Below are 24,085 nucleotides of genomic sequence, written 5' to 3' on the forward strand. Positions count from 1 at the left end.
GGCAGAGGAGTGGAGGGTGTGGGCTGGGCTGTAGAAGGAAAGAAGGGAGGTGAGGTAGGAGGGGGTGAGGTGATGGACAGCCTTGAAGCCGACATTACGACTTTTCTATGTGCTAAGCACCAAGACGGTACTAGTAGTGTATATTAAGTACTTACCGGATGATGAACAAGGTACTAAGCCCTGGGAAAGAATATGCAGGTGGGAATTAGACAAACACCCTGACCCTTGGAATGTTAGGTATACCTTCTATACCTGTCCCAACTTCTTTAGTGTGGTCTGTGTAATATTAACATTAATGGAATCAGTTAGCATTTACTATGTGCCAAGCACTGTACTAAGCGTTGAAGTTATATAAGATAATCAGGTCAAACAGTCCCTGTCCTACATGGGACAGTCAAGTGGGAAGGAGAACAGATATTTATTCCCATTTATTTTTGCAGAAGAAGAAATTGAGGCATAGAGAAATTAAGCAGTTTGTCCAAGGTCATACAGCATGTAAGTGGCAGAGCTTGGATTAGAATCCAGGTTATCTGATTCTCAGGCCTTTGTGCTTATTAAAAATAATAATAATAATAATAATAATGGCATTTATTAAGCGCCTACTATGTGCAAAGCACTGTTCTAAGCACTGGGGAGGTTACAAGATGATCAGGTTGTGCCACGGGGTTTACAGTCTTCATCCCCATTTTACAGATGAGGGAACTGAGGCCCAGAGAAGTGAAGTGACTTGCCCAAAGTCACACAGCTGACAAGTGGCAGAGCTGGGACTAGAACCCATGACCTCTGACTCCAAAGCCTTGCTCTTTCCACTGAGCCAAGCTGCTTCTCACTACATCACAATGTTACTCTGTGTCGTATCCCGGCTCTGCCAACTGTCAGCTGTGTGACTTTGGGCAAGTCACTTCTCTTCTCTGTGCCTCAGTTACCTCATCTGTAAAATGGGGATGAAGACTGTAAACCCCGTGGCACAACCTGATCATCTTGTAACCTCCCCAGTGCTTAGAACAGTGCTTTGCACATAGTAGGCGCTTAATAAATGCCATTATTATTATTATCTAGTCCCTTCATTTTCTCTCCACCAACTCAATTCCCTGCATTCTTTTTATACTATTCTCTTTTTCTCCAGGAGTTCGTCCGTCCATATGGATCAACAACAACTATAGGTAGAAGCCTTCCAATCTATCTCCTGGCCTAGTAGAAAAAACACCACACTGGGAAGCAGAAGACCTGAGTTGTAATCACAGCTGTGCCACTGGACTTCACTTAGTGTCTCTACCCATCTTTCTTCACTGTAAATGAGGATAAGATCAATCAACCAATGGCATTTATTGAGCACTTATTGTGTGCAGAGGACTGTACTAAGTACTTGGAAGAGTACATTTCAACGGAGTTAGTAGACATGTTCCCTGCCCACAGTGAGCTTACAGTTTAGAGATAAGAAACCTAGCCTTCTCTCCTTCTTTGATTATGAATCCTATGTGGGATAGAAATGCATTCCAACTGATTATTTGGTATTTACCCCAGTGCTTTACACATAGTCAGTGTTTAATGAATACACAAGCATAGTGATCTCACCAGTCCTGTCCTCCCATTTGCTCTTTTGGCTCCTATTTCATTCTGCCCCAAGGACATATCCAGACAAGGACATGTCTATCAACTCACACCCTCAACTCAATATTTCCAAAGCTGAACTCAGCTTCCATCCTATACCTGTTTCTTCCCCTACCATACCCATCGCTACAACACCATTCTCCCTGACACAGAAGCACACACCTTCGGTGTTGTTTTTGACCCCTCGGCCATTTGTCACATATTTAGACCGTTCATACATTCCGATGATTCTTAAGTCCCGCTGATCCTTGCTCTACAATATTTCACAGACCTGCCCCTTCCTCTCCATTCTGAAGGTTACCATCCTAGTTCAAGTCCTCATCACCTTCCAGCTGGTTAACTGCAAAAGTGACAGGGACAGGGACACCCTTGGTTCTGTGAAAATAGTGTTAAGTGAAAGATTACTAAAAAATAGTCTAGTTTCCCATGGAAAATAATGCAGAGTGCATCGATGCATTCCCAAGATTCAAATAATTGACCAAAACAATTTTAAACGGTGCTAAAAATATAGTTACTGTATATATCATTATATATAAGTACTAATCATAAGATTACGAATGAATTTTTTATGAGTGCATTTTAAAATAACTTTCAAAGCATTACATTTCTAATTTAGCAAAAGGGTCAATCAGTGGTATTTACTGAGGACTCACTGGGTACAGACTACTTTATTAAGGGCTTAGGAGGGTTTAAGAGTCAACAGACACAACCCCTGCCCTTAAGGTTCTTGCAGTTTTGTGCTAATTCACTAAATATTTATTAAATCTAATGCCAGACGGACCTAATAGCTGTTACAGCAGTGTAATAACTGTGAACAAATACATTCTCAAATGAAACAAAGGTGGATTAATGGGTACAGCAAGCAGTGCTGCTTAGTGAATAGAGCACAGTCCTGGAAGTCAGAAAGTCATGGATTCTAATCCCGGCACCGCTGTGTGTCCGCTGTGTGACCTTGGACAAGGCATTTCACTTCTCTGGGCCTCAATTACCTCATCTGTAAAATAGGGATTAAGAGTGTGAGCCCTATGTGGGACAGGGACTGTGTCCAACATATTTACCTTGTATCTACCCAGGGCTTAGAACAGTGCTTGGCAAATAGTAAGCATTTAAGTACCATAATAATAATAATAATTATTAATAAACAGTGACTAAAAATGTCTACGAAGCATGGCAATTTTGATATCCACATTAGCAACAAGCCTCAGAGAGGCAGTATAAGCCTAGGTGAAATCCCTACTAGATGCCCTCTACCCTAAAGAGTGTGTACTTCTACATGGACACTGGGTTCTTTGATACACAATACTGTAAAACCAGCTGGGGCTGAAGCAAAGAAAAGCACACTGGAAAAGTCTTTGAGCCAAAAGTTCTACTTTTTAATTGACGGTTCTACAAGGTGAATCTATTGCTAGAAAGGTCAGATACTCCACTGTGGTGGAAATTTTATGGTAAGATTTTGAAGAATTATTTGTATTTCGATTTACTCATTCAATCATATTTATTGAGAACTTACTGTGTGCAAAGCACTGTACTAAGCACTTGAGAGAGTACAATATGATTTAATTCTACTTTGTAATAAAAGGTTTCTGGTTTGAAGGAATTTCCTTGTAGTGTTAAGTTGAAAAATTGATTTCAGGACTAGAGAATGATGAATTGGGTGGGAGGCCTCCAATTTTTTCCCTTTACCAGGGTAGACAAATATCGGAATCTAGTCCTGATTATGGCAGGGTATCCCTGCATTGACTGGTTCTCCTACTTAAACCTCTTCAGTCCATCCTACTTGCAGCTTTTATTCACCTGCATCCACTTCTAAACATGCCATTTTTCCTTGGTAAAATTTCTTCGATTACTCAATTTCGCTATTAGTCATAATACAGGCCCTAATAATTGTATGCCTCAATTACTGCCACATCCTTCTCTTGTCCCCACTACTTTCCCCCATTTCCTAGATTTAACAGCAAAATTGTTTCCCTCAAGTCTTGAGCTGATCATGTGCCTTCCCTTCTCAGAAGCCTACAAGAGCTCCTAATTCCTACTTCCATCAAATCAGTTCTTCTAATGTTTTTAATGCCTCCTCCAACTAATCCCCTAAGTGCCCTCATTTTCTGTTACACAACTCACTACTGCCAAGTCAACTCGCTTATGCCTTTTCATGAGCCACCCTCAATGCCACTGCCCAGACCACATTCCCTGGAAAACTCTTCTACCCTAAAGCCCTCTTCTTCACCAAATCACATCTCTTCCATTCAGATTCATTGATACTCCACTTCTCACATGAAGTTTTCCCATTTTAGGCCTACTGGGTTTAAAGCATTCTTACTATTCCCAAATCCCTTGGTATATATGCAAATTCTGTTCTCCCTCCTACTCAGACTGTGAGCCCCATGCGGGACAGGGACTGTGTCCAGCCTAATTAACTTGGATCTTCCCCAGTGCTTAGTACAGTGTTCGACACATAGCATGCACTTTAAAAAAAAACCATAAAAATTGTGTCATACACATACACAGAGTTATGTTCACTTTTACTCTTTTGTCATGTTTGGGTTTGTCCTCTATAACAAAATAATGCAGAATTATTAAACCCAAATATGGAAGGCACAGATTACTATTTAGAAAATTGTAAGTAGAGAATATGTTATAAAATATAAGTTCCTTTTCAACTTTAACTATTGTGTTCACAACCAAGAATATTAACGAACTATAATTTATTTCTTTCTCTCAGGGTACATTATAATCAACCTCCTACTGCTATTTCTCTAGATTGGCAGCAAAGCCCTCTTAAACCAATATTAGTTTATTCAAATAGCATGTAATTCGAAGCACCTTCTATTCCCCAACTAGATAGAATCCTTGCATTAAAATGGTTGGTGTGCCTCAGAGCACGGATATTTAAATCAAAGTGTAATTGAGGCTCTGAAAATGGTTTGCTTATCTGGATTTATCCAATGTTTCTCTATCTTGTCCCTAAAAACACAGATCAATCAATCAATGGTATTTACTGAGGGGTCACTTTTTGCAGAGCACTGTACTAAGAGCTTGGGAGAGTACTATACAGTAGAATTAGCAGACATGTTCCCTGTCCATAATGCATTTCCAGTCTAGAGGGGGAGTCACTTAGTAAGTGCTTTACGAGTAACATAACATCAATCAATCGCATTTATTGAGCGCTTACTGTGTGCACAGCACTGTACTAAGCGCTTGGAAAGTACAAGCTGGCAACATATAGAGACAGTCCCTACCCAACAGTGGGCTCACAGTCTAAAAGGGGGAGACAGAGAACAAAACCAAACATACTAACAAAATAGAATAGATATGTACAAGTAAAATAAATAGAGTAATAAATATGTACAAACATATATACATATATACAGGTGCTGTGGGGAAGGGAAGGAGGTAAGATGAGGGGGATGGAGATGGGGACGAGGGGGAGAGGAAGGAAGGGGCTCAGTCTGGGAAGGCCTCCTGGAGGAGGTGAGCTCTCAGTAGGGCCTTGAACATGTGCCAAGCACTATTCTAAATGCTGAGGTAGATACAAATCAATCAGGTTGGACACAGTTCCTGTCCCACATAGGCTCATGCTCTAAATCCCCATTTTACAGATGAGGTAATTGAGGCCCAGCGAAGTGAAGTGACTTGTCCAAGGTCACACAGCAGACACACGGTGGATCTGGGATTTGAACCCAAGTCCTTCCAACTCCCAGGCCTGTGCTCTATCCACTAAGCCATGCTGCTTCTCAATAAATACAAACAAATAAATAAATAGAGGAACCTAAACTCTCCTTCAGCTGGGTAGCGGGAAAACACTGACGACCCCCGATGTAGAGGCTACTGGAGGAATGACCATTTTAGGGCTGGGGTCTCCCAAGCAGGGCAAGGCAGATTCCCTCTTCTCCCTCCCCTTTCCTCATCCTCCAAATTAAAGTTAGGAGCACAGGAGAGAAGGTGGGGCACTGTACTAAGCACTGGGGTAGAGACAAGATAATTAGGTTGAACACAGTCTCTGTCTCACATAGGGCTCACAGTCTAGGTAGGAGGGAGGACGATTTAATCCCCATTTTATGGATGAAGTAACTGAGGCATATAGAAGTGAAGTGATTTACCCAAGGTCACACAGCAGACAAATGACAGAGCAGGGATTAGAACCCAGGTCCTGTGACTCCACAGATCTTTATTCTTGGCCATGCTGCTTGTTCTGCTGCCGGATTGTTTTTAGGTCTTATATCATGCCAATCCAGTTTTCAAAAATTATGTGGCAAATTTTCCTATTTTAGGAAGTCAAAAATACCTTTGCCCCTCCCCATAATGAAGGGGATTTAAAGAAATAGTTCTTGACTGACTTTTTGACCAAAAAAGAAAACTCTTCCCTTTTAAGTCTACATGTATTTCAGAAGAATAATGGTTGTGTTTCCAAAATACACTTCTGCCCACCGAATGTTTAGTAAAAGCTATTTAATATGCAAAATCTATTTAAGAAGCTAGCTTTCCCTTCGAGTTTTTCAAAATATTTATTTTATCCCAGAAACAATCCCCTTGCAATTTAACAAAAAAATAATGATAACAATTCTTTAAAAATTCTACGTTCAAAATAGAACGGTCAAGTTTGATTCTGTTTAGTATTTACAAGATGTAAATGCATTTAGCTTCTCCCTTCATTGTAATTCATGCTCAAGAGTTTCACATTTACTTCAAGGACCTATTTACTCCCTATGAAGTATTTTAAGATACTTGGTAATGCATGAAAAATTTTGTTGAAAAATAAATTGAGTTGATTTAACATGTTCATATTTGTGCCTGCTGAATGGTGTAAAATATCTGTCTAAAAGCTGCAACTGAAATTTGTGCCATATAAAATTATGCAAGTGTAAATTGTATAATTTTGCCATTTAAGAATCTCCAATTTAGCAGTTTATTCTGCTAAGTGTTTTGACAGTTTAATACTGTAAACCCATTATCATCTTTGTTTTTTAAAGTCTTGTTTTGGTCTTCAGGAGGAATAAAATAAAAGTTGTATAAAATGAATTGAATGAATGGAAGTGTGAACTTAAAATAGAAGCGGAAGATTCTCCCACAGCTATATTTTTCACTTTGTAATGACCTATTAGCCATTTCTACTCCAAAACCACTATTACAGCCATTGCTTTTGCAAAATGGACTTCTTCATCTGGAGAAAACGGATGGGAAGAAAGGATATGTTGAATTGGTAAAGGGAAGAAGGAGGCTCCCTCCTCAGGTATGGGCTTGTATCTTGGTGGCAGCCCTGCTAAAAGAAGGACTCTTGCGACATTAATCCCTCTTTCCAGAGAATGGAGGAATTCCAAATGTCAGCAGCAAGATATAACAAATAGACTCAACCTTATCCCAGTGAATTTATTCCATAAATGCTGGTCTTTCCAACCAATCCATCGGTGGTATTTCATGAACAGAATACTTCCCTAGTACCTACGGAGTCTATTTGTACACTCTCAAGTACTTCGTACAGTGCTCTGCATACAGTAAGTGCTCAATAAATACCACGGTTCAGTCAATTGATTGATAGTTAGTTTTCAGTTCGAGGCTACCTTCTCTAGACTGTCCCAAGGGAATTCTCTTTTACTTTTAATTATTAGTTAGTTACCTTTGCCAAATGTATTTTCAGGGTCAACAATTGTGAGCTAGACTGTAGGCTCTTTGTGAGCAGGGAACGTGTCTACCAACTCTTTTGTATTTTACTCTCCTAAGTGCTCAGTACCATACTCTGTATCCAGTAAGCGCTTAATAAATACGACATTGACTGACTGAGCAGGCCAGTGAAATGCAATTAAAGGGCAAGCAGCTGTGAGATCAAAACTAATCCTTAAGAGATCTCTTCTTCCCCTTGGCTCCCTTAACTTGGGGGGATAGATATAGTTTTAGAGTTGGGGGATAGTCTAGATGACCTCATCCAACCTCCAGACAGGGTGACAGGGCCCAAAATGTCCAGGATGCCTTCGAGGGATACTCATATGAAGCAGTGTGGTCTAGTGGCAAGAGCATGGGCCTGAGTTTCTAATCCCAGCTCCACCACTTACCTGCTGTGTGATCTTGGGCAAATCATTCTCGGGTCTCAGTTTCCACATCTGTAAAATGGGGATTCAATGCCTGTTCTACCTCATTAGACTGGAAGCCCCATGTGGGGCTGAGACTGTGTCCAACCTACTGATTATATTGTATCTACCCCAACGCTGATTATAGGACTTCACACATAATAATTGCTTAGCAAATATCACAATTAACACTAACATTATGAGAGTGAAGTTACCAGTTCTGCTTTGGGCCCTGAACCTTGATACTCTTCTTCCCTCAAATCACCATAGGGAAAAACCATAGAATAACTATGTGAAAGGAAATTTTGCCTCTTACTTTGCCCATAAATTGGCCCTCATGACCACCACTCAAATTGACATAAACTCTTCTTACCGCCCTGGGCAAAATCCTAGGGTACCAGGCTAAATGATAAAGAGTTTCTGGAGTGGGGCTTATGCAGAATTCACAGTTCCCCTGGGAGCACTGGGAAGAGGGGCCGGGTTGGGGATGGCAACAAGTGGAAGGTGGTTTGAGGAAAGGGAGCAGCCTAGGAATGGGAGACTATCTTAAGGTCCAGTCAAGGAGCAAGGTAGACTGGGGACCAAAGGAAAAGGAAAGGAGAGAGTGAAAATGAGAGAGAGAGAGGAGATAATAAAATAAGCATTGAGTAGAATATGAGTAGAATACTCCTTCTACAACCCAACCCACACACTTTGCTCGTCTAGCGCTAACCTTACCACTTGCCTGTCTCATCTCCGACCCCTTTCCCATGTCCTGCCACTGGCCTGGAATTCTCTCCCTCCTCTAATCCAACAGTTACTCTCCCCCAACATTCAAAGCCTTATTGAAGGCGCATCTCCTCCAAGAGACCTTCCCAGACTAGCCCACTAAGCACTAAGTGCTTATATGTGGTTGTACATATTTATTACTCTATTTATTTATTTATTTATTTTACTTGTACATATCTTATCCTATTTATTTTATTTTGTTGGTACGTTTGGTTTTGTTCTCTGTCTCCCCCTTTTAGACTGTGAGCCCACTGTTGGGTAGGGACCGTCTCTATGTGTTGCCAATTTGTACTTCCCAAGCGCTTAGTACAGTGCTCTGCACATAGTAAGCGCTCAATAAATACGATTGATGATGATGATATGCAAAGAATCAGAGGGGTGAGATAAGGGGCAGGCTAGAAGTGCTGCCCTCACGGTGAAAAAGTGTCTCTCTCGGGAGTCGTACCTTATATCTCAGCTTGTGCAGTGGCAGGGCAAAAAGGTGCAGCTCTCTCCCAGAGGCAACCAAGTAGTCTTGAGCAAACTGATCATGTTCCTGGCAGTTTCCCCTCTCCAACCAGCTGAAAGCCTCCATTCACTCAGTTCAGGAATGGTATTTTAGGATAAGCATCCTATCTTGTCTGTGAATCTTACCTTTAATAGAGAATTCCCACCAAAAGCAATGACAACATTCGGAGCAAGCAAAAGATGTGTTAGGAAGATCTATAGTGAGGGAGAGGAGAGGAGAATTTTGCTCTGTTTGAACACCAATATTCTGACCTAAGACAAGACCCTGGGTGAAGACCTATATGTGTCTTTGAAATGCTTTTTCTTGATCTTGGAGGTTCTTTTAATGCAGGTTTTAGTTTGAAGATCTATAAGCTAACATTTTGCTTGTAGGAAGAATTATGAATTCTTTCAAATTATCAGGTTTTGGACCAAGCCATTTTCATTTAGAAATAAAGGATTCTCTTCATCTTTTTCCTTCTCTCTTCCTTACAGATAATTTGGCCTGAATCTTTTAGCAACTGGAACGTCAATCAGTTATGCAGATTTTAAAACTGCATATGTGGCAATACTTCTGTTCCTCCCGTGCCCTTAATAATACTTAATTACGGCATTTTTAATGGTATTTGTTAAATGCTTTCTATGTGCCAGGCACTGTTCTAAGCACTGGGTAGACACAAGATTATCAAATTGGACACAGTCCGAGTCCTGTCTAGGTAGGAGAGAGTATGATTTCATCCTCAATCATGTAAGATCAATTTGAGTAGGAAATGTTGTACTGTACTCTCCCAACTGCTTACTATAGTGTTCCACACACAGTAAGCACTTAATACCACTGATGATGATTTAAAGACAGTTACTGTATGCAGAACACTGAAAGTGCTTCTAAGAATACAATTACATTCTTCCCTCGCTTTCCCTCACCTGGTTCTGCTCTGGGTGCTGTTGCTTCTGCTGTCAGGGTGGGAGAGGTGATGATCTCCAAGGACTCTTTCTGGCTTCATGGCATTCTCCAGTAGCCCACAGTAAGCAGACTCAGGAGGAAAACAGCATCAGTAGCAGCAGTGATGGAAGCAGTTCCTTCCAGGGGATCCGTCCAAATTACCCTGACATTGATTTCCAGATGATGCAGGCTAGATTTTTTTTTTAAACATTCCTTCATCACTTCTCCCACCTGTTGACCACAGAATTTCTTTACTCACCATGCTCTTCCCGCAGCTCTTTCTCTCCACCATCCCAACTCAGCTTGTCCTCTCTGTGACTCTTTGAAACCTCAATCCCCGTGGCTCTCCTGTACTTCCTCCCTACCCATATCTCATATTCCAATCTCTCCAAAAGCATTTTTTTAACCTCACCCCTGCTCTGCTACTAGGGGCTCCTTACAGTCCACTACACTGTAAGCTCCTTGAAGGTAGGGATCATGTCTATTCACTGGATTGTACTCTCCCAAACCCTAAGTACAGTGCTCTGCATACAGTAAGTGCTCAGTAAATACAAATGATGATTAACTACTGTTCCAGAACCTGAAAACCACTGCCAATGGAGATGGGGCAAGAATGTGTCCAGGCAGGGGAGGAGACAGGGATGGGACTTTTGCGGTGCTTCCAATTTAAAGGAATCAGCAGGTGCTTTACAAAGCCACTAGCCATGATTTCTGAGAACTCATGGGAGACAGAAGATCCCGAGGATGGAAAAGGGAAATGTTACTCTCATCTTTAAAAAGGGCAAAAAGAATGACCCTTATTTCACAACAACTTGTGAATACACAAGAGCAAATTATCAATTATTTTGCAACAGCTTAGGAGTGCATCAGATAGTAGGACTGCTTTGTGAAAAAGACATTTTATCAAATTTAATATTCTTCTAAGTGGAGCGACAAACCACAGAGCACAGAAAAGCAGCAGATGTAATTTGTATGGACTTTCTTCAAGCCATTGATTCTATCTGACATGACATCCTCACCGCTGAGAGGAAAGCCAGGTGTTATACTTAAGTGACAGCAGGCTTGAGCATGGCACCTAAAGGCTTGGTGCCATCAATGGTTTTGACACCAACCCACTCTGATGGGAGATACGGAGTGGTTACCCACTCTCTGTGCTGAAATGAAAGGAAGGAGGTGGGGAACCTGCCCTCAGTGCCACAGTGGGAGTGGATAGAGCATGGGCCTGAGACTCAGAAGGTCATGGGTTCTAATTCTGGCTCTGCCACTTGGCTGTTGTGTGACCTCGGGTAAGTTACTTCACTTCTCTGTGTCTCAGTTACCTCAACTGTAAAATGGGGATTGAGACTGTAAGCCCCACGTGGAACTGACTGTCCAACTTGATTTGCTTGTATCCATCCCAGTGCTTAGTACAGTACCTGGCATGTAATAAGTGCTTAACAAATAACATTATTATTATTATTATTATTATTAGAGAAGTGGTTCTTCCTCCACCTTTCCTCAGACTCCATTCAGAATCTAGTACTGGAGAGTACTCACAGTCCTCTCCATAGACCAGCTACTTCTCAGGGAGCTGCAAAAAGACTGGATAGAGACCACCCCTGGGCTCACATTCACACTTGGGAAAGAGCCCAAGCAAGGGGGTTCTTGATATGTATTTGGGGATCTAGCAGCTGGCATGCTACATCTTCTTATTGGGCCCCAAGACTGTTGTAGCTTTTCCTGACTCTAGTTCAGCCTACAAAATTAGCAGCAGCAGTTAAATAGCAAGTTCTACCAAGTTCTAATTCTGGCTTTGCCACTTGTCTGCTCTGTGACCTATGGCAAGTCACCTAACTTCTCTGTGCCTCAGCTACCTCCTCTGTAAAATGGGGTTTAAAACTGTGAGTCCTATGTGGGACATGGGCTGTGTCCAACCTGATTATCTTGTATCTACCCCAGCACTTAGTACAGTGCCTGGCACATAGTAAGCACTTGAATACCATTAAAAAAGACAAAAAAGAAGACAGTGTAGGCCTTTTGCCAGTGCCACACCACATGCAAACTGTACACTCTGTACTCCCTGCCCACCAAAAGAAACATTTTGACTTTAAGAACCAGAATAACTGAGGCCAAATTACAACTTTTCAGATTTTCCTGCCTTCAGGACATCTCCAGCTGGATGTCTACCCGCCACCTAAAACTCAATATGTCCAAGACTGAACTCCTTATCTTCCCTCCCAAACCCTGCCCTCTCCCTGACTTTCCTGTCACTGTAGACGGCACTACCATCCTTCCCATCTCACAAGCCCACAACCTTGGTGTCATCCTCGACTCCGCTCTCTTGTTCACCCCACACATCCAATCCATCACCAAAACCTGCCGGTCTCACCTCCACAACATCGCCAAGATCCGCCCATTCCTCTCCATCCAAACCACTACCTTGCTGGTTCAATCTCTCATCCTATCCTGACTGGATTACTGCATCAGCGTCCTCTCTGATCTCCCATCCTCCTGCCTCTCCCCACTTCAGTCTATACTTCATTCTGCTGCCCGGATCATCTTTGTGCAGAAACGCTCTGGGCATGTTACTCCCCTCCTCAAAAATCTCCAATGGCTGCCTGTCAACCTAAGAATCAAGCAAAAACTCCTCACTCTCATTCATTCAATCATATTTATTGAGCACTTACTGTGTGCAGACCACTGTACAAAGCGCTTGGAAAGTACAATTCAGCAACAGATAGAGACAATCCCTACCCAACAGTGGGCTCACAGTCTAGAAGGGGGAGACAGAAAACAAAACAAAACAAATAGACAGACATCAATAGCATCAAAAAAGATAAATAGAATTATAGATATATACACAAAATCAATTATTAATATCATTATTATATTATTAAAATCAATGATTAAAATTGTTAAAATCACACCTCCTCCAAGAGGCCTTCCCCAATACAAGCCCTCATTTACCCTACTCCCTCTCCCTTCTGTGTCACCTTGCACTTGGGTTTGTACACTTTATTTGCCCCACCCTCAGACCCACAGCACTCATGGACATATCTGTAATTTATTTGAATGACTGTCTCCCCCTCTAGACTGTAGACTCCTTGTGGGCAGGGAACATGTCTACCCATTCTGTTCTACCTTACTCTCCCAAGTACTTTGTACAGTGCTCTGCCCACAGTAAGCACTTAATAAATATGATTGATTGCCTGATTGTATCTTGCATCCCAGAGGCAAAACAGTTGGCAGAGAAGAGTGTGTGTGGGTGGTGCTGTAATAATAATAGTACTCTCGGCTCAAGGCTGTCCATCACCTCACCCCCTCCTACCTCACCTCCCTTCTCTCCTTCTACAGCCCAGCCCGCACCCTCCACTCCTCTGCTGCCGCTAACCTCCTCACTGTACCTCATTCTCACCTGTCCCGCCTTCAAGCCCCGGCCCACATCCTTTCCCTGGCCTGGAATGCCCTCCCTCCACTCATCCACCAAGCTAGCTCTCTTCCCCCCTTCAAAGCCCTACTGAGAGCTCACCTCCTCCAGGAGGCCTTCCCAAACTGAGCCCCCTTTTTCCTCTCCTCCTCTCCATCCCCCCAACCCTACCTCCTTCTCCTCCCCACAGCACTTGTATATACATATATACATGTGTACAGATTACTCTATTTTACTTGTATGTATTTACTATTCTATTTATTTTGTTAATAATGTGCATTTATCTTTAATTCTATTTGTTCTGACGATTTTGACACCTGTCTACGTGTTTTGTTTTGTTGTCTGTCTCCCCCTTCTAGACTGTGAGCCTGTTGTCGGGTAGGGACCATCTCTATATGTTGCCAACTAGTACTTCCCAAGCGCCTAATACAGTGCTCTACACACAGTAAGCTCAATAAATACAACTGAATGAATGAATGAATTAGGAATTATCCCGATTATGTGTAGATGACGATGATTCCATCTTCCTCTGGCTTTCAAAAAGAAAAGTTTCTTCTGCCTGACATTATATAAATCCTTTATAATATTTAAGTCATTTTTCAGTCACAAAAATAGGAACAATATCACAATGCATTACCAAAGCAGGCACATGTAGAAAACTTTAAGAGAACAATGTTAAAAAAAAAACTGGAATGAGTTTTCAGGCAATCCAGTAAATTGCACCTGCTTTTCCCCACCTCAAAAATCTTTTAATCCCTTCAATTTGAAAAATAAAATTTCTCAAAGGTTAAAAACAAACCTGCCCAAGCCCTGGCAAGTCAAATAAGGGAATAAAATGTAACGGAATGTTATCCAGATGATTAGCTGTGGCCAGATGTGGAGATGCCAGTTCTAATACGAAATCACTGATGTATGCAGCTAAAGTGTGTGATTCCACATATAAAACTGATGGAAATCACTGACTATTCTATACAATAATTCAACAAAACATATGGAGCAAATATTCCTGCCTGTCAGGTAAATCAAACGGCAAAAATGCAATAGCAAAATTATTAGGAGCCATTCACATATAAAAGTAATTAGTAAACCTAAAGTACTGCCAGATCCAAACAAACCAATGCTGAAATTATGAGTGCCACAGAAGGACACCCGTCTGAGGCCTGCTGAGTTTGAATCAAGTCATGTCAAGCTTGGAAAGTTCAATGCAATTTTCAAACCAATGGCAGTGACCTGGATAAGTAGGATAAATTGTTTAAAAAATTTGAAATGCGACAAGCGATGCCTACTGTACAGAGATGAGGTTTTGCTTTTTGTATTTTCTTGTCCAGCTAAAGGGATTAAAAGAAGACTTTAAAATAGGAACTTTTAGGATGCGAAGTTCCTTCAGGACTGGCTAAAAACGGCAGGTTAATTGAAACTGCACCACATTAAAAATCTTGGGCTATATGGAAGATTGACACTATAACAAATTGTAATATGCACTCCGAAAAGCAATAAAAATCTATGGGAATTGGGTGTTGGGGAAGGAATTCCCAGACAGTGAAGGCATGATTTAAAAGCTGACCCAATTAAAATCTAAAAGGCACTTTAAATGGAACAGCCTTTGAAAGACTTGTAAGTTTAAACATAGCTTACCCTTCTCTACCAGGTACCCAGATAATATAAATTGTCTGACATTAGAGATAACTTCCCTTGGTCAAATAGAAGGTGGCTGTTTGGTTCCATCATCACCAAAGGTATTTAATGAGTGTTTACCGTGTGCAGAGAGAACTGTACTATATATGCCTGGGAGAGATTCCGAGCTCTCAATCTAATGGGTTCCATGTCAGCCTGGAGAAAATAACTTCCTTTCAAAGGGATTGCCACTCAGATGCTTGCTTTGGCAAGTGTGTTACATAAGTAACTCTCCACCCTCCCAGCTCTCCCACTTCACTCAGTTGTCCTTGGTTCCCACAGTTTTTCCGGCCTCTCCATCTCTGTACCCAGAATTTGCACCTCTCCACCCATCTTCCTGGTTTATCTAGTGCTCAGTCAATCGATGGTATTTACTGAGTGCTTACTGTGTGCAGACCACTGTACAAAGTGCTTGGGACAGTAGAGTACAACAGAGTACTGCCCATAATGAGCTTCTACTCTAGGGGAGGAGACAGACATTAATATAAATAAATAATAATATATAATTTAAGGATATGTATGCTCCCCACCTCTCGTGAGCCCGTAACCTTGGTTCTAGCCTTGACTTATCTCTTTCATTCAACGCATGTGTTCAATCTATCAATAAATCCTGTTGGTCCAACTTTCACATAGCTAAAATCCTCCCTTTCCTCTCCCTTTCCAAGCATTTATCTTATCCCACCTTGATTATTGTATCAACATCCTTGTGGACCCCCCGTCTCCTGTCTCTCCCCACTCCAGTCCATACTTCACTCTGCTGCCCAGAACATTTTTCTACAAAAGTGTTCAGTTCATGTTTCCCCACTCCACAAGTACCTCCAGTGGTTGCCCATCCACCTCTGCACCAAACAGAAACTCTTTACCATTGGCTTTAAAGCAATCACCTTGCTCCCTCCTACTTCACCTCACTGCTGTCCTATTAAAACCAAGCCTGCCTACTTTGTTTCTGTAAAGCCAACCTACTCACTGAACCATCTATCTTGCCACTGACCTCTCTCCCACAGCCTCTCTCTGGCCGGAAGCACCTTCCCTCTTCATAGCCAATGGACAATTACCATCCCCAACTCAAAGCCTTATTAAAGGCATATTTCCTCCAAGAGACCTCCCCTAAGCCCTCATTTCCACTTTTCCCATTCCCTTCTGTCACCTTGATTTACTCCCTTTATTCACCACTCCCTAAACCACAAAGGAATTACATACATATATGTCATTTATTTATATTAATGTCTATCTCCCCCTCTATACTGTGAGCTTGTTGTGGGCAGGGAATGTGACCACCAACTCTGCTATACTGTAGCCTCCCAAGTGCTTAGTACAGTGCTCAGCACATAGTAAGTGTTCAATAAATATGACTGATTGAACCAGAGGTTTTTTTCTCTGCCCCTGGAAGGATGCCCAGATTTTATTTGCATACCTATTGTGAGGGCCAAAATGACACATGCGGCTTCTAATCTTAGGTTCTGCAATCAAACCAAGGAAGGAGAGAGTCTGACTGTAATTATAAAAGAAAGGAATGGCAAATCTACTTAGTAGTTCAACTGATAGACTTGCAAATAACAATGTAAGCCAAGATGAAAAGAGATGAGTTGAAAGCTTTGGAAATTGAGGTAGCTGAACAAATTATTTATATTTGTTTAACCAGGAAGAAATCTTGAGTCAGAAGCATCACATTCAGGAAAGGAATCTTTAACACGAATGAATGATTAAAATTACTACATTGAAGTTCAACACTATTACACTGTACACTATTGTACTGTCAAGTTTTACAAAGAGAACAGAAGACACTGGAAGCTCTAGTCATACTGAAAGGGGGGTGAACTTCATTTTAATGAAATTGTTCAGCTAAAAAAGTTGAGAGATTTAGCAATGAGGATAATATTCATTCTGATATTTTTAATGCAATCAAACAATGGTATTTATCGAGTGTTTTCTATGTGCAGAACACTGTACTAAGTGCTTGGGAGAGTTACAATACAACAAAATTAATGCAACTGCAAGATGTTGAAACCAAAACTGAAAGGAGGCTGCTGTCAGACCAGAAGCTATTTTGTTCATTTCTGGGGTGAATGGAATGCAATAATTGTGGTACTTTTATAGCATTTATTACACGCTTACTATGTGCAAAGCACTGTTCTAAGCGCTGGGGAAGTTTCAAGGTGATCAGGTTGTCCCACGGGGGGTTCACAGTCTTAATCCCCATTTTACAGATGAGGTAACTGAGGCACGGAGAAGTAAAGTGACTTGCCCAAAGTCACACAGCTGGCAATTGGTGGAGCGGGATTTGAACTCATGACCTCTGACTCCAAAGCCCGTGCTCTTTCCACTGAGCCACGCTGCTTCTCTGTTTTTGTTTTGTTTTGCTAAACACTTACTATGTGTCAAGCACTGTACCAAGTACTGGGGTAGATATAAGATAATCACATCCCACATGGGGCTCAGAGTTTAAATATGAAAGAACTCCGACTTGTACTTCCCAAGCACTTAGTATAGTGCTCTGCACACAGTAATCGCTCAATAAATACATGAATGAACAGGTATTGAAAATCCATTTTGCAGATAAGGGAACTGAGGCCCAGAGAACTTCAGTGACTTGCCCAAGGTCACACAGCAGGAATGGGGCAGAGCCAGGATTAGAACTCAGGTCCTCTGACTCCCAGATAACAGGCTGTTTGACGGTTTGGTTTACAAGAAACAAGATGCAGCAGCATGGCCTAGAGGAAAGAGCACAGGCCTGGGAGCTGGGGGACCTGGGCTCTACCTCAGCTCTATCTGTTGTGTGACCCTGGGTAACTCAATTTCTTTGTGCCTTAGTTTCCTCATCTGTAAAATGGGGATTAAAAAGCTGTGAGCCCCTTGTGGGTCATGGACTATGTCCAACCTGATTATTTTGTACAGTGTTTAGTACAGTGCTTGACAAATACCATCATTATTATAAGACAAGGATAGTGTCAGCATTGTAGAGTTGTGAGAAAGGGAGGCGGGTGGTGTTGTCAACAGTCGTGGGAAAGTCTGAAGTAAGGGAGGGTTTGGGAAGGAAGATGTGAAGTTCAGTTTCAGGGATTAAATGTCTGGGATGTCAGTGAGACATCCAGGTGGAGATGTCGGAAGACAGGAAGAAATGTGGGATTATAAGGGAGAGAGGTGAAGATTGGAGAGGAAGATAAGGAAGTCATCTACATAGAGTTGGTAGTAGCAGTCTTGGGAATGGCTGAACTCCTCAAGGGAATAAGTGTGAATTGAGAATAGAAGAGGACCCAGAACAGAGCCTTGATGTACCCCTTAAATTAGGGGAGGGAGAGAGGCAGAGGAAGAGTAGGATTAGGATGGAGATTTGGCAAGGTGCAGGCCATTAGTGACCTTAGAGAGAGCAGTTTCAGAGAAGTGGAAAAGGCAGAAGTCAGATGGCAGGGGGTCAAAGAGAGAGTGGGAGGAATGAAATGGAAGCAGAAGGTGTCAACAAAAAATTTAAGGAGTTTAGATTGGAATGGTAAGAAGGAAAATGAGGCAGTAGCTAAATGGTGCCAACTTTTTAGGATTCCCTCCTGATCTGTGATATGACTGGAGCCATACCGTGATGGCATGAGTACAACTATTTAATGACTCCATTGATGTTGCACAACTTTTTGTTCTTGTTTGTGGCCTGCCTAGCCCTGGAGCTTACTTAGTCCAGTGTCTGCCGACAGTAGGCACTCAATAAGCTAGACTGATTGATTGCAATTAGAAAAACAAAAGGCACTGTTGTGTAATGATTTTTTTTGGCACCAATTAGCACAAGAGAAGTATTTCAAACAGTTTTTAATTTCTAAACCACTTTTGGGATGGAAATGGAAATGCAATTCTTAAAAACTATTTTATTGGCTAGGGATAGTCATACTGGTTATTCCTCAGTAGACAATTAGGTCAGGTTTCCCCACACAGCAAAGAACACTTGAGGAAATTATGTGATTCAGAAAAAAGATCTATTATTGCCTGAATTGCCTAAATAATTGAGTCCCTGATGAGTTACTCACTTGAGTCATATTTTATGAATAAGCATTTATAAGTTTTTTAAAGCTTGGTTCATTTTTAAATAGAACAAGAATACCTACTTTGGATCCTTTTAAATAAGGTGTTGATTTATTCATATAAAAGGGCTGGGGAAGCCCAGAGCTAATTTTTTTTCCCCTGCTTCCACATACACAATACAGTTTAAAAAACCCAGAGCACAGAGCTGGGTTAGAATAAGATAAACAGAGGAAACTGGTTAAGGTTTCTTTCTGCCACCACTAATCAAATTTTCAGATTTACCTCACCCCTGGTGTCTAGAACCAATATTTTCTCCTGCCTCTTCCACATTCCTAGTTTCCAAATAGCTAAAATTAAATCGGAAACCTGTTTTCAATAAAAGTTACCAAAGTCTCTGAAAACCACCCTATATAGAAAGTTTTGTGAATCTCCTCTCACCATATTTATCCTTTTTCTTCAAAATAATTGCTCCTTTGAAGAATCTCTAAACATTCATTGATGGGAGCTCCCATTTCCATCAACAGGGGCTCCAGTCATGGCAGTAGTTCTTCCATTCATCAGGAGTTCTGATGAAGAAAGAACAGTCTACCTGATGTGAACTTCTGCCAATGGGAATCGAAACTCTCATCCACAGAGCTTCCCAATAGTGGTGGTTTTTCACCAATGGGGATTTTGTTGTTTTATAATTTGAGTATTAGAGTCAGCTCCCATTGATTCATTTGCTCTTTCTGGTCCCATTGCTGGGGAGACTCATTATCAACAACTAACAAAAGCTGGGGGCTTGGGTGATTGAGTTGACAACATATGAATTCTTAGCAACGGCACATTTAAATAATTTTTTGAATTATTTGAATTTAGGTGCTGCGTTGCTTATGATTTGCCTCATTGCCAGGAAAGATCAAGAAATCATTGGTTCCAGGGCTATTTCTGAACCAAATATATATATTGGTTCAGAATATAGACTGAATTCTAGGCTGTGAATTCTAGACCGTAAGCCCACTGTTGGGTAGGGACTGTCTCTATATGTTGCCAACTTGTACTTCCCAAGCGCTTAGTACAGTGCTCTGCACACAGTAAGCGCTCAATAAATACGATTGATTGATATATATAGATATATAGGTAGATATATCTATATATAGATATATCTATATCTATATATATGTATACACACACACACGCATACACGTGAACCCAATTCGACCCTCGGTGGAGAACAATTTGGAAGGATATCAAATCTCATATACATTTAAATGGGAGTGGGAGAATTTCCTTCCCTCCACTACACAGACAAGGATATTTACATAGCAGTTTTGCCACATTGCACTAATAACAGCATACATTATTGACATGGGCCTATTGGCAGTGGGCCTGGGGTGAGGTGGTGGGTTCACACTTCCAGCATTCTCTCAGGGGCACAGCTGCCGTTAGCGCACCCTCTTTAAGATGCTTTCCATAAGGAGCAGAGCGAGAAACATATGGGACCACGTTGAGGAGGGTGACAGCTGCCACCCAGGGAGGCATGCTCTATGCTAGGAGTGCAGAATTATTAAATTCAACAAAATAAATTAAATTGGTGAATGCTTCATTATTTTCCTTCAGGGCCAGTGATAGCCGGGCTTCTTCAAGGACAGGAAGAGTGATCCAAGATTAGGGAGAGAAGACAGCAAACGAAGAGACAAAGTGAGATAAACAAATGAGAGACAGAAAAAGTCAGAAAGAGAGGCAGAATGAAGGAATCAAAACGAAAGATGGAATGAGACAGTCATAGAGATGCAGACCAGCGGCAGAGCCCTCCCAGCTGATCTCCGGCTCAAAGAATGGAAGCAGCAGTTGGAAGACTGGATGCAAACGGAGCTATCTCCTCCCCTTTCTTGCAGAGCAGCTTGGCTCTTGGCTTCAGGTCGGAAGGGCTGTTCCACTACTGCTCCCTAAAGTTTCAAATGTTGAGGGTCTGCAAGGACAGCAGCCAGGGACCCTGGAAAGGTTACTGAGCAGTGCACCAGTGGCAACAGGTGCAGAAAGCAGGAGCTGGACTCTGGAAGAGGTGTGTGGGAGTGGCTCAATGGAAAGAGCATGGGTTTTGGAGTCAGAAGTCATAGACTCAGATCCAGACTCCCCAGCTGTGTGACTTTGGGCAAGTCACTTAACTTCTCTGTGCCTCAGTTACCTCATCTGTAAAATGGGGATGAAGACTGTGAGCCCAGGTGGGACAACCTGATCACCTTGTATGTCCCCAGCGCTTAGAACAGTGCTTCGCACATAATAAGTACTTAACAAATACCATTATTATTATTATTATTACTGCATAATTCTCCTCCTGAGCCCACTATCCTGCAGTCTGCCGGGAATACCCCTGGGGACCACAAACAGCCCAGGGAACCTAAGAGGAGACTATTGCTGTTATTGTGGTACTTGTTAAGCACAGACTATGTAGCAAGCTCTTTACTAAGAGCTGGGGTAGATTCAAGATAATCAGATTTGACGCAGTCATTGTCTCACATGAGGCTCATAGTCTAAACAGGAAGAAGGAGGATTTAATCCCCAGTTTACTGACAAGGGAACTGAGGCACAGAGAAGTTAAATGAGTTGACCAAGCTCAGACAGAAGACAAACGGAGGAGTCCGGATTAGAATTCAGGTCCTTGGCCTCCTAGGCCCATTCTCTTTCCACTAGTCCATGCTGCTTCCAAGAGATGGTTTTTCCATAATCACAACTGCTTATTTACAAAAAAGGCCATTTATTTTAAATACAGTCAGTTCTTAGGTAAAGTATCTGACTGGATTCAGTGGTCTTTTTTACAAATACAAGTGCCATTGGGTGGGGGGTGGGGGAATGCTACAATGTGATTCTCTTCAACAAAATGACATGTCTCTAGTGCTTACTGTGTGCAGAACATTGTACTAAACACTTGGGTGACAACAATACAACAGAGTTGGTAAACATGATACCTGCCCATAAGCTTCCAGTCTAGTGGGGGAGACAATCTGTCGATCAATCAGTGGTATTTGAGTACTTACAATGTGCAGAGCACTGTACTAAGCACTTTGGAGAGTACAATAGAATTAATAGACACATTCCCTACCCACAGCCAAGATTACAGTCTGGGGCGGGGGGGAGGGGAGACAAACATTAATATAAATAAGTAAATAAATTATAGCTATATTAATTCATTCAATTGTATTTATTGGGCACTTACTGTGTGCAGAGCACTGTACTAAGTGCTTGGGAAGCACAAGATGGCAACATATAGAAACGGTCCCTACCCAACAACGGGCTCACAGTCTAGAAGGGGGAGACAGACAAAACATGTGGACAGGTGTCAAGTCATCAGAACAAATAGAATTAAAGCTAAATGCACATCAATAACAAAAATAGAATAGTAAATATGTACAAGTAAAATAGAGCAATAAATCTGTACAAACATATATACAGGTTCTGTGGGGTAGGGAAGGAGGTAGGGCGGGTGGGATGGGGAGGAGGAGAGGAAAAAGGGGGCTCAGTCTGGACAGGCCTCTTGGAGGAGGTGAGCTCTCAGTAGGGTTTGAAGGGAAGAAGAGAGCTAGTTTGGCAGATGTGTGGAGGGAGGGCATTCCAGGCCAGGGGGAGGACGTGGGCTGGGGGTTGACGGCGGGACATCTTATCCCGACTGGATTACTGCATCAGCCTCTTCTCTGATCTCCCAACCTCCTGTCTCTCCCCATTTCAGTCTATACTTCACGCTGCTGCCCGGATCATCTTTGTGCAGAAACGCTCTGGGCATGTCACTCCCCCCCTCAAAAATCTCCAGTGGCTGCCTGTCAACCTAAGCATCAAGCAAAAACTCCTCACTCTCGGCTTCAAGGCTGTCCACCACCTCGCCCCCTTCTACCTCGCCTCCCTTCTCTCCTTCTACAGCCCAGCCGGCACCCTCTGCTGCTAACCTCCTCACTGTACTTCATTCTTGCCTGTCCTACATACTTAAGTGCTGAGATGATGAGGGTGGGGTAAACATTAAGTGCTTAAAGGGTGCAGATCTAAATACGTAAGTGACACAGAAGGGAGAGGGAGTAGGTGAAAAGAGGCCTTAACTGGAGAAGTCCTCTTAGCAGAGATGTGATTGTAATAAGGCTTTAGAGGTGGGGAGAGTGGTGATCTGTCTAATATGGAGGGGGTGGGAACTGCCATTTGTCTGGTCTTTGACTTTGCCATAGACCTCGACTCTGATTCTAACCCTTAACGCTGACTCCATCGTGGACTTGGACTCTGATTCTGCCATAGAGGAGCAGCATGGCCAGCGGAAAGAGCTTGGGGCTAGGAGTCAGAGGACTTGGGTTCTAATCCCAGCTCTGCAAGTTGTCTGCTGTGTGACCTTGACGGAGTCACTTAGCTTCTCTGTGCCTTGGTTTCCTCATCTGCAAGATGGGGGATTCAATGTCTATTCTCCCTCCTACTTAGACTGTGAGCCCCACATGGCACAGGGACTGTGTCTGACCTGACTAACTATCTATCCCAGAGCTTAGAACAGTGATTGATACACACATAATAAGCACTTATATCGAATAATAATAATAGTTTGAAAATTTAAGTCCATTAAGCAACTGGTGAATCAGAAGGTTCTTTCTAATCAAAATGAATGTGTGAACTATTTTTAAGAACTCAGGCAGTTACACCACCAAAGACTAGTAAAAGTTCAAGTCATTCTTTCAGGACATCTTTCCAAGATACAGAGAACACTGAAAATCCATTCATTCAAGAAAGTAATTTTTATTTGCAAAGTATGAAAAAATTAACTGTAAAGAATCAAAGCAAAGCATCAGGGCTGAACACACATTTGTATTTACAGGAAAAACAATACGATTTTATGGGTACAAAGTGTAGTTTATATTACTTTCATGATCAAATCAAACTGGCTTTTAAAGAAGATAATAAACTGAATGGTGATTTTTTTTTTCCATGCAGGTATTTACATATAACCATTTGCTCAATCTTACGAGTCTTGTCATTTCTCTTCTATAGTGTGGCCATCCCTTGGATAGTTTGCATAAGTAATGCATTTATTTACTAATCTTCAAAGAGCCTATTTTTACTGGCTTTCCACTGTAGTCATTAGAGGTCATAACCCTGCAGGAAATATGGGCTGCCATGGTAACACAA

The sequence above is a fragment of the Tachyglossus aculeatus genome, chromosome 6 (assembly GCF_015852505.1).
Source record: "Tachyglossus aculeatus isolate mTacAcu1 chromosome 6, mTacAcu1.pri, whole genome shotgun sequence".
Taxonomy (NCBI): domain Eukaryota; kingdom Metazoa; phylum Chordata; class Mammalia; order Monotremata; family Tachyglossidae; genus Tachyglossus; species Tachyglossus aculeatus.